General features: G+C 43.3%; 1 protein-coding gene across 4 annotated transcripts in view; it reads left to right on the top strand.

Annotated features, from left to right (window-relative positions):
• LOC125457561 (mediator of RNA polymerase II transcription subunit 12-like protein) overlaps window positions 1-13,865 on the top strand; it is a 568,603-nt gene that overhangs the window by 75,310 nt on the left and 479,428 nt on the right. The gene's annotated exons all lie outside the window — the stretch shown is intronic.

Here is a 13,865-nt window from a genome sequence, read left to right as displayed (position 1 = left end):
ACTTGAAATGTAAGAAACAGTTGCGAGGCTGAAACAACTCTAATCCGATCAGGCATTCGGTAAGGTCATGGCTAATCATCTGCTACCTGAGAGCCAGCTTCCTGCGCGTTTTCCAAAGCCCCTGAGTCACAGCCAACGCATTTCCCAAAACTAACAGTTTGTTTTTTTTTGAAAAGAAGATTATCTGGCCACTGTGCCATTGCTGATTGTGGGAATTTGTTGTGTATACTAGCCCCATTTTCTGTGTTAGAACAGTGACTGCATGCTAATTGGCAGTTCATCATCTTTGGAATGCCCCTGCGCTTGGGAACAGTATTTTTTACCAATGCTAGTCCTCCTCTGTTTCCTTAACAGCTCTTCCAACTTTTTAAAATGTATTAGGCTAATTAGTCACATTGCAACCTACAATACTTGACTCTTGGTCTCTCCATCCTCTTCTTTCCCAACACCCCCTTCCCCCACTATCGCCTCCAGTGAATCCTTTCTGAAAACTTACAAATATCTTTTGTACTTGTCAGTAACCACAAGAACAGATGTACTGGAGAGATCAAGACTGGGGAGTTCCCTTGAGTGTATTTGTTTCACATTAGTGATAACATTCTGTTTATGTGGGTTCTTTCTTTTTCTGTCTCCAGTCTTGCCCTCTTGCTGTGTCGGGGAAATGCTTCCAATTAGCTGGAGAGCAGATGTGGGCAAGTTGTTCCCCATGATTTAAAAAGCTGCCTTGCTTTGTGTGCACATGTAAGAAAAAAATCCCTGAGGTTTCTCAGTTACATGCCATAATGCTGAACCCTCCTTTGTCGTGATATACACCATGCTGTTGGTGCCAGATCTGACCCATTCACGAGTACATCCCTATTTTGCATGTTGTTTCCTGGCAAGGCCAGTCGTGGTTTCTCATGCATCTGTTATCCACCTTGTGCCTTGCACACCAGAGTGTAACTTTAACCCTTTTGTACTTGTGCAAACTAAAGTACCTTTGCAAGACTATGTGCATTTGATATCATAGATCAGTTTGCTCATTTTCTTTTGTACTGAACACCTCTCAATGCTGCAGACGTTCTTGCACTAAGCCGTGAAAGCAGCATCATTGCAACAAGTGCGAGAATGAAACATCATGTAAGAAATAGTAGCTGCTGTGCTGTGGGCCTTTGGGCCGTTTTGAGCTTGCTTTGCACTCAACGAGATCATGGCTGAACTTTTACCTCCACCCCACCTTCCTGCTCTCTGCATTTTTTTTTGTTCCCTATTCGTTGGAATTAGTGTTGAAAGCCCAATGTGTTTTCTATAAGAAATCCAGAGTTAGGTCAGAAAACCAAATAGTGGAAACCTGTTAGTTTTGTATTCAAGACAACAAAATGTGAGGCTGGATGAACACAGCAGGCCAAGCAGCATCTCAGGAGCACAAAAGCTATATTCAAGCTGTTTCATTACTATTACATTTTAAAGCAACATTACCTCTCTAACTGCAGAACAGAGGGGTTTCAGGAAGGCCTATGCAGTTCTTCTAGTTGAGACCAAGTCTGTTTTGAAGGCCTCATACAAACCAATGAAAGGAGTTTGATAAATATATAGAAAATGCTTCTGCTTATCAGTGGATTTTTTAAATTCACTGTTGAGATGAGGGAGTTGCTGGCTAGGCCAACATTTGTTGCCCATCCCTAATTGCCCAGAGGTTAAGAGTTGACTACATTGCTCTGCTCTGAGCCTGGACTCACATGACGGCTAGACCAGGTATGGAAGTCATTTTCCCTCTCTAAAGGACAGTTGCCCGCCAGATGGATTATCCTGACAATCAACAATGATCATCATTAGACTCTTAATTCCAGATTTAATTCCACCATCTGCTGTGGAGGGATTCAAACTCACTTTCCCAGAACCGTCCCTAGAGTAACAGTCCAGTGATAATACTACTAGGCCAATGCATCCCTTCAATCAGCATTCACCACCAGGGGACTTTAAATATAAGGTAGCCTCGAATAAATCTAATTTGAAATTAGGCAGAATCTTCTCTGTCTAGAGATTTAAAGTGTTTTCACAAGGGCTTGGTTGAGGAAAGTAGCACTGATGCACGTTCAGGGGATGCTGGAAAAAGGACAGAGGGGCGAATTAGAAAAGTGAAAGGTTATTAACCTGAAAGGTTAACTCTCTCTGTCTGTCACTGTCTCTCCCCACAGATGCTGTCAGAGCTGCTGAGTTTCTCCAGTTATTTTTTTTGGCTTTGTTTCAGAAAGATATGGAAATGAGTCGAGATGAAATCAGTTGGAGGTTTGCAGGGAGCATAAACATGAGTTGGGGCTTGTCTCTAATTTTGCATATTCTTTGTTGCAAATGGAACTAATTTTTAACCATCATTTTGGAGAAGATTTTGAACGTTTAGACTTGTATGCGTGCTGTGGTAATATTCTGGGCTTAAAATGTGGATGTGAAATATGAGCAAGTGCAATGCACTTAACAGAACAAATGGCCTGTATTTTCCGAGAAACTTGATTCTAAAAATCAAATGAAAGTAATTCCTGGCCAAATGATTGCACCCAAGTTACAAGACTAGACAGAAGAAAACCACACCTAACAAGGGGATGATTGGCTCATTGTGCCTGTGCTAGTGCAATTTATTTCAGGTATCCTGTTAGTCATACTCACCTGCACAGTCTTTTGTCACCTTTCTGTAAATGTTTTTGTTTCAAATATTTATTCATTGTCCCTAAAGTTACTGTTGAATCTGCTTCCTTCCTGCTTTCAGGCAGCAAATGAATCATTCACAACTTCATTCAAAATAAATTGAAGCAGATGTGATCAGTGGCTGAAGAAACCAATGTGGATGGGTTTGTGGAAAGTGAATGGATTGAAGGATTATGAGCAGATACCTGACAAAAGAAATTGGGCTGTTGAAAAGAAATAGTCATGTGTCTAATGGACTTTAACTGTTCCTAAACAAAATATGTATGCTTCGTGAGTCAGATAGTTTGCTATTTGTGCAGATATTGGAAATGTTACTGACATTAACAGTTATGCAATGAGTAATGTATTTAATCTTGGCAAACACTTCATACATGAACATATCCAAAAATAATTTAATTCTTTTGAACATGCGCTGTTTTAAATTGGGACTGTTGTGGATCATTGAGTGTACTTTTTTAAAATCAGTTGAGGGCCACCTTTCCCCTTTTTCTCCGGACAGGAGCATTTTTCTAAAATCACGTGTTGTGGGGGGAGCCTGTATTAAAGTCTGTGTTCTGAAGTGGCCTTCCTGGATTGGCTGGTTGTTTTTATTAATGCCACAGAGACAGTTGGTAATCTCTGTGTAACTAAGTGCAACCTGTGTGGAAAATGACTGTCACAATTGCAACATGTACCTGAGTTGTCACCATTCAGATTTTTTTTGAATCCATTTGGAAAGCTAACTAGAAATGTTAATATATATAAATTCCTATCAAAGCTCACAAAGTTACCCAGTCATCACTAAATATTCTTCTTTAAATTCAAAGAGCTGGAGGCAAGGAAGCTCCATTTGATGTGTTGAAACTGCTCTGTCCAATACTCTGAGACAGTAGGAACTGCCCATTGCTGGAGTCTGAGATAACAAGGTGTAGAGTTGGATGAACACAGCAGGCCATGCGGCATCAGAGGAGCAGGAAAGCTGACGTTTCAGGTCTGGACCCTTCAGAGGATGCTGATGCTGATGCTGATGCTGATGCTGCCTGGCCTATTGTGTTCATTCTGCTGTATGCCTTGTCATCTCTGCTTGATAGTCTGCCCACATTCCGCTCTTGCTACATCTGAATATTTCTCTTTTTCACTTTAGGACGTGGCTTGGTAGATCATTCTTAATATTTATAAAGTCGACACATGCACCTTGAAAGTATCATCTGTATTCTTCTGTTCAGTAATGCTGCCTTGATTGGAAAACGAATATACATAACTGAGGATCATAATAAGGTTCATTTAGGAAAAAGTAGGGCAATCTATGATCTTTGATATTCACTTCCTTCGTGGGCACACACTGATAGCTCTGTGTACCTTCTACAAGTTGCACTGCAGAAACTCACTGAAGGGTTCCTCTGATAGTGCCTTACAAACCCGCAACCTCTCACTGAAAATGACCATGGTTGAAGATGTATGGGAACACTTCAAATTCCCCTCAACACTTTCTGACTTGGAACTGTATTGAATTGAAATGAATTTGCTTCATTGTCACGTGTCCTCAAATATGGTTTGGTGAAGGGTTCACAAGTTGGAATTTAGTGCCATCTTAGGTACAGATTATGAAGTACAAATACTTAGAGGGAAAAACAAGTTAGAAAAACAAAAAAAAGTCCTGCATTACAGATCATAGGAATAAAATGTGAGAAAATAAAATGTTCAGAATAACAGACTTTCCAACCTGGTCCACGCTGGCAACTAGTCTGTAACCTAAGCCGGACCTTGACTCCAGACCATGCCGGGCCTCACCTTGAGGCTCTCTAGGCCGGAATTCCGTGCTGGGCTGAAAGGCTGCCATACTGGGGCTGCGAGAGACCGTCCTGATGAGCCGCCATTCCTTCTAGCAGTATGATTGGGTCAAAATCCTGGAACACTCTCTCTTTAACAGTACTGCGAGTGTCCACACACCTTGAGGCCTGAAGAAAGCAGCCCCCTATTGGCTACTGCTAAGCAATGAGGGTTGAGCAATAAATGCAGTCCAAGCCTGCAGTGTCCACATCCCAAGAACAAAGCAAATTCCTTCAGGTTGTGAAATGACTTTTGTTTTTGCCAAGGCATGACCAGGTTCTTTTCTTGGTATCATTCTACACTTACTTTTCAGTTTCCATTATAATCTGTGCATATCCCAGAGGGTCTAAGCTTGTCTGATGCTCCCTGTGATATTGGTATTATTAGAGAGTTGCTGGAAAAAAAAACTTTTATGTTGAGCTTTGCTTTTCTGGTTATCTTTGCAAACACTTTTTTTTTTGGACAAGTGTCATGTTATTCATTTAAAAGTAGTGCAGAAATGGAATGCCATTGAGTTTATTTTATTTTGTAATAATTATTGTGTTAATATTTCTTAATGTGGTCCCCTTTTAAGGTAGAAGTTTTCCAATGAGTTGAAGGATTCCCTTATTTTGGAGGTATTTGTTTGAAACTATAAAGTGTGTATTTTCCCCTCTGCTTATGTGTAAGGATGCACAGAAGAACAAGGAGCATGATTAGGCAGTCCAGCCCCTTGAGCCAGCTTTGCCATTTAATGCAATCGTGGCTGATCTCGACTCAGACTCGACTTCACTTTCTTGTCTGTTGCTAGTGAGCCTTCAACCCATTTCTCATTTTAAAAAATCAGCCGGTTTCCTCCTCTTTAAACTTACTCAGCATCTACTGCACCCTGGGATAATGAATTCCACTGAGTCCTGACCCTTTTGAGAGATGTAATTTCTCCTCATCTCGGTTTTAAATCAGCTACCCCTTTCACCTAAAACTATGACCTCTCATTCCGCTTTGCGGATTGTAGGGTATTCGGCTAACCCAGTGTTCTGCCATCCAACTTCCTTTTGATGTGTCCAACAACTCCTGATGGCTTTGAACCCTGGTGAATTGATTTCTGATTTCTCCCCAGTCTCAGAAGTTCTTCTCCAAAAATGTTTAGCACTGCTACCTTTTTGCTCACAGTTGTGACAGCCTTCTTTCATAATTGCTCTGTCTCTGCTGTTCCACCACCATCCCCATCCACCCACTTATTCCTGCATTCTCTTCACCCAGTTTGTTTGCTACTTGTTATATTTAGATGTTTTAAGTAGTTCCACACGAGCACTAAAAAAAAAAAATACCCATGCTCTCAATCCATGACATTTGCCACATCTAAGGTAATGCTTTTCCTCATTATTTGAGTCTGGTCAAGTTAAGCTTATAAGCACCCATTTTCCAATTGAAAAGAATGTCAAGTAGTGTGCCTTTTTCAATCAATTTAAAATGTGGGTGGCTTAAGTGGCATGGATAGCTTTGCAGTATATTTATCTTTATATTGTTTGCAGAAACAAAAATGAAAAATGTGGAGAATAAAGCGGGAGCAGAAATGTCTGATATTGGGTTTAACGTTAAAATATTTGGGATTTTGTTTCAGCTCAGTCAGAGCTGGAAAGCCAGAAGGTGGTGAGGTCTCCAACAATGGGTAATGTTGAACTTGGCTGTAGTTCAGTTTGTAACTCTCCTGTCTGAGTTGGGCTGTGGGCTTTAAATCTACAAAAAGTCCAGGCCCAGCAAGTTTAAAGGGTTGGAGATAATGGGAGCTGCAGATGCTGGAGAATCCTAGATAACAAATTGTGGAGCTGGATGAACACAGCAGGCTAAGCAGCATCTCAGGAGCACAAAAGCTGATGTTTCGGGCCTAGACCCTTCATCAGAGAGAGATGAAGGGTCTAGGCCCGAAACGTCAGCTTTTGTGCTCCCGAGATGCTGCTTGGCTTGCTGTGTTCATCCAGCCCCACACTTTTTTTGTTAAGTTTAAAGGGTTGTAAGGTTATGGGGAGAGGGTAGCCAGGGTGGGTCTGTTAGATGCTCTTCGGAGGGAGAGTCTGGACTCAATGAGCCAAGCGGTCTGTTTCCACACTATAGGGATTCTGTGATTCCAAATATCAGAAGGTTTGCATGCAGGCACAGCACATAGTTAGGAAACCTGACAGATTGTTACCAATAATTGTGAGAGGAATGGAATATGAAATTATTATGCTTTAGTTTTTCAGGGCACTAGTGAGGCCACATCTGGAGTAATCTGCACACTACTGATCAACTTCTTTTAGGAAAAATGCACAAGTGTGGATGCAGTTCCAAGAATGTTTACCAGATTAAGATCTGCACTCGGTGTGTTGATTTTATGAGCAAAAGTAGGACAGGCCAGGCTTGTCTCCACTGAGAGTGTAGAAGAGGTTACTTGATGGAAATATACCAGATCCTGAGTGACTTTGCTAGGGCAGACGTGGAGAGGGTTTTTCCCCTTTAAGAGAAAACTTAAAACTAGATGTTGTAAATTTAAAATAGAGATGATTTTCTGTTCTGACAATTGTGTATCTATCGAACGCTCTTCCTACAAAGCTGGTGGCAGCCAGGCCATAATGGACAGATTCTTGGATGAAGCATTATGGGGGTTGGCAGCAATGTGGATTTGACTTTACAATCAGATTAGCCGTGACTGTATGAAATGGTGCTGCAGTATCATTGGTGGTCCCTCGTATACGAGGATGATTCTCTTCCACACTCCGGTGAGTCCGTGGGTGGCTGTATGGCGCAATATGGCCATCGCAGGCTCCGGTATGCCTGGGGCAGAAGGTGGTCGTGAGGATGTGTGGGTAGGGCGTTGGTTTGGCAGTGCGCTGCTTACCCAGTCTCCGTCTGGCTTCCACTTTGTCCCGACAGCAAGTCTCGAGCTGCTCCTCGTCCACTTCGGATGGTCCTGGGCCAGTGATTCCCAGGTGTCTGTGCGAATTTTGCACTTCAGTGATACACTGAAGGCCTCACTGTTGAAGTGCTCCCTCTCTCCACCTGGGGATGGCCAGCCATTTCGAAGCTGGGAGTAGAGCATCTACTCTGGTCCTTGTGTCAGCTGTGTGGATAGCATACCCTGCGCATTCGTAGCCGATCAAGGATGGTCAGCGCCTCGATGGTGGTATTGGTGCACTTTTCATCTCGGTGGATTCGCAGGATCTTGCGCAGGTCGCGTTGGTAGTACTACTCCAGAACCTTGGTGTCTGTTGTAGATGGTCTACATCTCTCAGACCCATATGGGACATCTTGAATGCATCCCAAAGCATGCTGCAACCATGAGCTCAGCAACATCCCAGCCCTATATTAAGTATGGAAGGCTATCCACTAGCCTAAGAACAACAAGGCTGTTAGAGTAGATAGTAGAGCAGATGCTGAGGCATTGAAATGTGGAGGCAAAGATTTCCTGCTCGAGCTATGTGTCCTCTGACTGGAAGTTGGAGCAATTTTGAGGGGCTGAATAACCCCTTCCTGTTTGATAAATCAAACAAGTGCAGATGTTGGTCATTTAAAACGAGCCGAACAGAAATTCTAGACAAATGCAAGGTGATGCAGTTTGGAAAATCAAATCGGGTGCAAATTTCAACATAAATGGCAGAATTCTTGGGAGCATTGATGTACAGAGGGAACTGACATGCAGGTCCACAGTTCCCTGAAAGTGGCAATACAGGTGGATAAAGTGGCCATGAAGGCATATAACATACTTGCTGTCATTGACATAGGGATCGAATAGTTGGTAAGTTATAAGACCGGTGTAAAAAACTTTGGATAGGCCACATTTAGAATTTCTGGTCACTACACTACCGTGCTTTGAAGAGGGTGCAGTGAAGGTTGACCTAGATGTTGCCTGTTCCGGGGAGATAGGATAAACTTGGATTGTTTTCACTGGAAAGACGGAGGCTGAGGGGCAACCTGATAGAGGTGTACAAAATTAAGAGGAGGCACAGACAGTGTGGATAGTCAGGGGCTTTTACCCCCCAGGTTGAAGAGGCCAACTCAACAAGGACACGGGTTCAAGCTGAAGTGGGGAGAAGTGGGAAGGCAAAATTGTTTTATTTTTCTATTCGTTTGAGGGATATGGATATCACTGGCTGGCAATCCCTAGTTTGTATTGACCAGACAGTGATGAGCTGCCTTCTTGAAATGCTGCAGGTTGACCCACAATGCCATTAGACAAGGTATTCCAGAATTTTGACCCAGCGACAGTGAAGGAACGATGATCCGTTTCCAAGTCAGGATAGTGGGCGATTATGGGAACTTGGAGATGGTGGTGTTCCCATATGTCTGCTACCCTTGCCCTTCTAGATGGAAGTGGTTGCAGGTTTGGAAGGTGCTGTCTGAGGATTTTTGGTGAATTTCTGCAGTGTATCCTGTAGATGTAGACTGCTGCTACTGAGTATCAGTAGAGGATGCTTGTGGTTGTAGTGCCAGTCAAACAGGTTGCTTTGTCCTGGATGGAATCGAGCTTCTTGAGTGTTGTTGGTGCTGTACTCATTCAGGCAAGTGGGGAGTATTCCATCATAATCCTGATTTGTACCTTGTAGATGGTGGACATGCTTGGGGGAATGAGGAAGTGAGTTACTTGCTGCAGTATTCCTAGCTTCTGGCCTGCTTTTGGAGCCATGATGTATGTGTTGAGTCTAGTTGAGTTTCTGGTCAATGAAAACCGCCAGAATGCTGATAGTGGAGAATTCAGTAAAGGTAACACTGTTGAATATCAAGGAGGTAGTGGTTAGATTGACTATCACCAATAAAAAGGAGCCGTAGTTTGACATTTGTGTGGCGTGAATGCCACTTGCCACATGTCAGCCCAAGCCTGGATATTGCCAGATCTTGTTGCATGTGAATAGGGACTGCTTCAGTATCTGAGGAGTCACGAATGGTGCTGAATGTTGTGCAATCAGCGAGCGTCCACACTTTTGACCTTATGATGGAGGGAAGGTCATTGATGAAGCAGCTGGAGGTGGTTGGGCCTAAGACACCTCTCCTGAGGAACTCCTGCAGAGATGTCCTGGAGCTGAGATGATTGACCTCCAAAAACCACAACCATCTTCCTATGACTCCAACCACAGGAGAGTTTGCCCCCGATACCCATTGATTCCAGTTTTGCTAGGGCACTTTGTTGCCACACTCTGAATGTAGCCTTGATATCAAGGGCTGTCACTTACCCCTGGCCCCTAGAATTCAGCTCTTTTGTCCATGTTTGAACCAAGGCTGTAATGAGATCATCGACCTAGGCACCGGAAAAGACAATGGCAGAAACCGCCCTGTTGACCCTGCAAAGTCCTCCTCACTAACATTTGGGGGTTAGTGTCAAACTTGGGACAGTTGTCTCACAGCCTAGTTAAGCAACAGCCTAACACCAGTCATATGATTGAATCATACCTTACAGAACAACGTCCCAGACACCACCATCACCATCCCTGGATATGTCCTGTCCCACTGGCAGGACAGACCCAGCAGAGGGGGGTGGCACATTGGTATCCAGTCAGGAGGGTGTTGCTGTAAGAGTCCTCATCATTGACTCTGGACTCCATGAAGTCTCATGGCCTCGGGTTAAACATGGGCAAGGAAACCTCCTGCTGATTACCACATACTGTCCTCCCTCAGCTGATGAATCTGTATTCTTCCATGTTGAACAACACTTAGGAAGTAGTGGGGATGGTAAGGGCACAGAATGTTCTCTGGGTGGGATATTTCAATGTCCACAACCAGGAGTGGCTGTGCAGCAGTACTAATGATCGAGTGGGTCGGGTCCTAAAGGATGTAGCTGCTAGATTGGGTCTGCACCAGGTGGTGAGAGAACCAACAAGAGGGAAAAACATACTTGACCTCATCCTTACCAACTTTCCTGCTGCCATTGCATCTGCCCATGGTAGTAACTTTAAGAGTGACCATCGCACAGTCCTTGTGGAGACAAAGTCCTGCCTTCACATTGAGAATAACTTTCGTCGTGTTGTGTGGCACGATCACCGTGCTAAATAGGGCAAACTTTGCACAGATCTAGCAACTCAAGATTGGGCATCCATGAGGTGCTATGGGCCATCAACAGCAGCAGAATTTTTTGCACAGTGTGGTAGGTGCCTGGAATGCCCTGCAAGTGGAGATGGTGTTTAGCAATGTTTAAGGTATACCTTAATAGACACGTGAATGGATGGTGAACAGAAGGATAGAAATCCCATAAGGGCACCTTGTAGCGGGTCTAAATAAGGAACAGGAATCGGTGCAGGTTTGGTGGGCCGAAGGGCTTGGTCCTGTGCCTTTGTTCTTTCTTTGAAATTGCTGGAGAAATCCAGCAATTCTGGCAGCATCTGTGAAAACAGTTAACGTTTTGAATCAAGATTGCATGACGCTATATCTCAAAGATGAGCAGCAGAATTCTCCCTGATGACACGGACAACTTTCAAACTTCAACCAGGCATCATTTAAACAGTTTATCTAATCATTCTAACATCACTATGTGTGAGAGTGTGATGTGCGTATTTGTTGGAATGTTTCAACAGCACTTCATTGATTTGAGGTGATTTGGCATTTCTGATGTCACTAGAAGGGCTAAATTAATGCACACGTTTGTTTTTTTTCTTTTTAATGCATTGGAAAAAGGAAGCTATACTGTAGCCTGGCCCTAACCTGAATGGGATCCTTGATGTTTCTAATTATTTTTACAAAATGCAAATGCCAACAGTATAGAAGTTCTTGGTGCGTTACAATCCCTCCAGCATTTATTTTAAAAAAAAATCACTGTCTGAAGCTTTCTACGGCAAAAATAGAATTGTCGAAATGGACACACTAGAATGATTTGTCCACTTCATTCATAAGGCATTTTGGAATTCATTAATAAAGATATGAGTTCTGACAATTTATGCTAATACCTCCCTTAATTACATTGCCTTCCCTATTTGCAACAGCAGCAATGGCCTAGGGGTGGTATTGCTGGGCAGTTAATCCAGGGACCAATGATCTAGGTTTGAATCCTGCCACGGCATGGAATTTGAATTCAATAAATATGATCTGGAATTAAGAATCTGGTGATAACCGTAAATCCTGCCATGGCAGATGGTGGAATGCAAATTCAATTTAAAAAAAAAATCAGGAATTAAGAGTCTAATGGGTGACCATGGATCCACTGCTGATTGTCAGGAAAACCCCATCTGGTTCACTAATGTCCTGTAGAGAAGGAGACTGCTTTGGGTCTGGAGTCACATGTAGGCCAGACCAGGTTGGCAATGTGGTTGAATCTTAACTGCTCTCTGGGCAATTAGGGATGGGCCATAAATGCTGCCTAGAAGCGACACTGTCATCCCGTAAATGAATAAAGAAAATATATTCCACTCCCTAACAATATAACATTATTTATAAATGTTGAATCCTATTTTCCATCCTGAAAGAAAATGGAATTAATTATCTTGTCATTTCTATGAGTGTATGTCAAAAGGTGAACATTGCTCCAATGCACCCATTGTATGTAGGAATCGATAGCATTGTGGTATGGTAACTGGATTAATAATAGAGGCCCAGAACTAATGGTGCTCTGGATACATGGGTTTAAATTCCACAATGGCAGTTGGTGGAGTTTGAATTCACTTGGTAAAATGTGAAAGTTAAAAACTGGTTGAGTGGCTTAGTGGTATTATTGCTGGACTGCTAATCCAAAGACCTAGGTAATGTTCCGGCGACCCGGATTCAAATCCCACCATGGCCGGTGGTGGAATTTTAAATTCAACATAAAAATCCAGAATTAATAGTCTAGTGATGACCGTGAATCCATTGTCGATTGTCAGCAAAAGCCCCTTAGGTTCACCAATGTCCTTTTTAGGGAAGGAAACTACCATCCTTACTGGGTCTGGTTGTTGACTTCAGACCCACGGCACTTTGGTTGACTCTGAACTGTCTAATAGACAATTGGGGATGGGCAAGAAATACTGGCCTGTACAACGATGCCCTCATCCTGTAAATGAAAAAAGGAAAAATAAACTTGTCAATTTTTGTAAAATTGCATCTTGGTTCACTCGTGTCCTTTAGGAAAGGAAAGCTGCTATCTTTACCTGCCCTGGCCTGCATGTGACTCCAGACACCACAGAATGTGTGATAACAAAGTGTGGAGCTGGATGAACCCAGCAGGCCAAGCTGCATTTTAGGAGCACAAAAGCTGACGTTTCGGGCCTAGATCCTTCATCAGGAAAGGGGGAATGGGGAGAGGGTTCTGAAATAAATTGGGGGAGAGAGGTGGAGGCAGACTGAAGATGGATAGAGGAGAAGATAGGTGGAGAGGAGACAGACAAGTTAAAGGGGTGGGGATGGAGCTTGTAGAGGTGAGTGTAGGTGGGGAGGTAGGGAGGGGATAAGTCCGTCCGGGGAGGACGGACCGGTCGAGGGAGTGGGATGAGGTTAGAAGGTAGGAAAAGGAGGTGCGGCTTGAGGAGGGGATAGGTGAGAGGAAGAACAGGTTAGGGAGGCAGGGATGAGCTGGGCTGGTTTAAGGATGCAGTGGGGGGAGGGGAGGTTTTGAAGCTGGTGAAATCCACATTGATACCATTGGGCTGCAGGGTTCCCAAGCGGAATATGAGTTGCTGTTCCTGCAACCTTCGGGTGGCATCGTTGTGGCACTGCAGGAGGCCCAGGATAGACATGTCGTCTGCGGAATGGGAGGGGGAGTTGAAATGGTTCACGACTGGGACGTGCAGTTGTTTATTGCGAACCGAGCGTAGGTGTTCTGTGGTTGACTCTGAACTGATCTGAACTCTCAAATCACTTGAGGGCCATTAGTGATGCCCCTGGCAGTGACAGCTATATTCATGAAAGGGAAATATTCATTTATTTTTTTAAAAACAAACACAAACACAAAATGATTGGCGAGTTCTGTAATGTGGTATTATGATCTGATTTCTATAATGCTGAAGTCAAAATTAGCCAACGTCCTTGAAAAATGATTTTAATTTTGGAATGCAGCGACTATTAAGTAGGCAAATCAGAAACCCAGATAACAAGGTGTAGAGCTGGATGAACACAGTGGCCAAGCAGCATTACAGGAGCAGGAAGGCTGTCGTTTCGGGCCTAGACCCTTCATCAGATGATCATCACCTACTGTTCTCATTGACCAATCTCTGAGGAGACAAAACTATTTACTGTTGATGTTAATGGTCAACCATGCTCCTGTATTTCATTATGCTTAAGGATGTCTGTTGTTGCTTTAAATCTTTTGTGTGGATCGGACGTGCTCAAGTTTGGATGAATATGGTTGATACATCTTACCTTTCACTTGAAGCAGATGTCACTCATCGGTGTCTGTTTCTAAATGTCATTTCATTTTTTCCACACTCTGGCATCTAAAAGCGTAGTCACTATCAATGCAGGAT

The sequence above is a fragment of the Stegostoma tigrinum genome, chromosome 14 (genome assembly GCF_030684315.1).
Source record: "Stegostoma tigrinum isolate sSteTig4 chromosome 14, sSteTig4.hap1, whole genome shotgun sequence".
Taxonomy (NCBI): Eukaryota; Metazoa; Chordata; class Chondrichthyes; order Orectolobiformes; family Stegostomatidae; genus Stegostoma; species Stegostoma tigrinum.
This window is presented reverse-complemented; position numbering and strand designations above follow the sequence as displayed.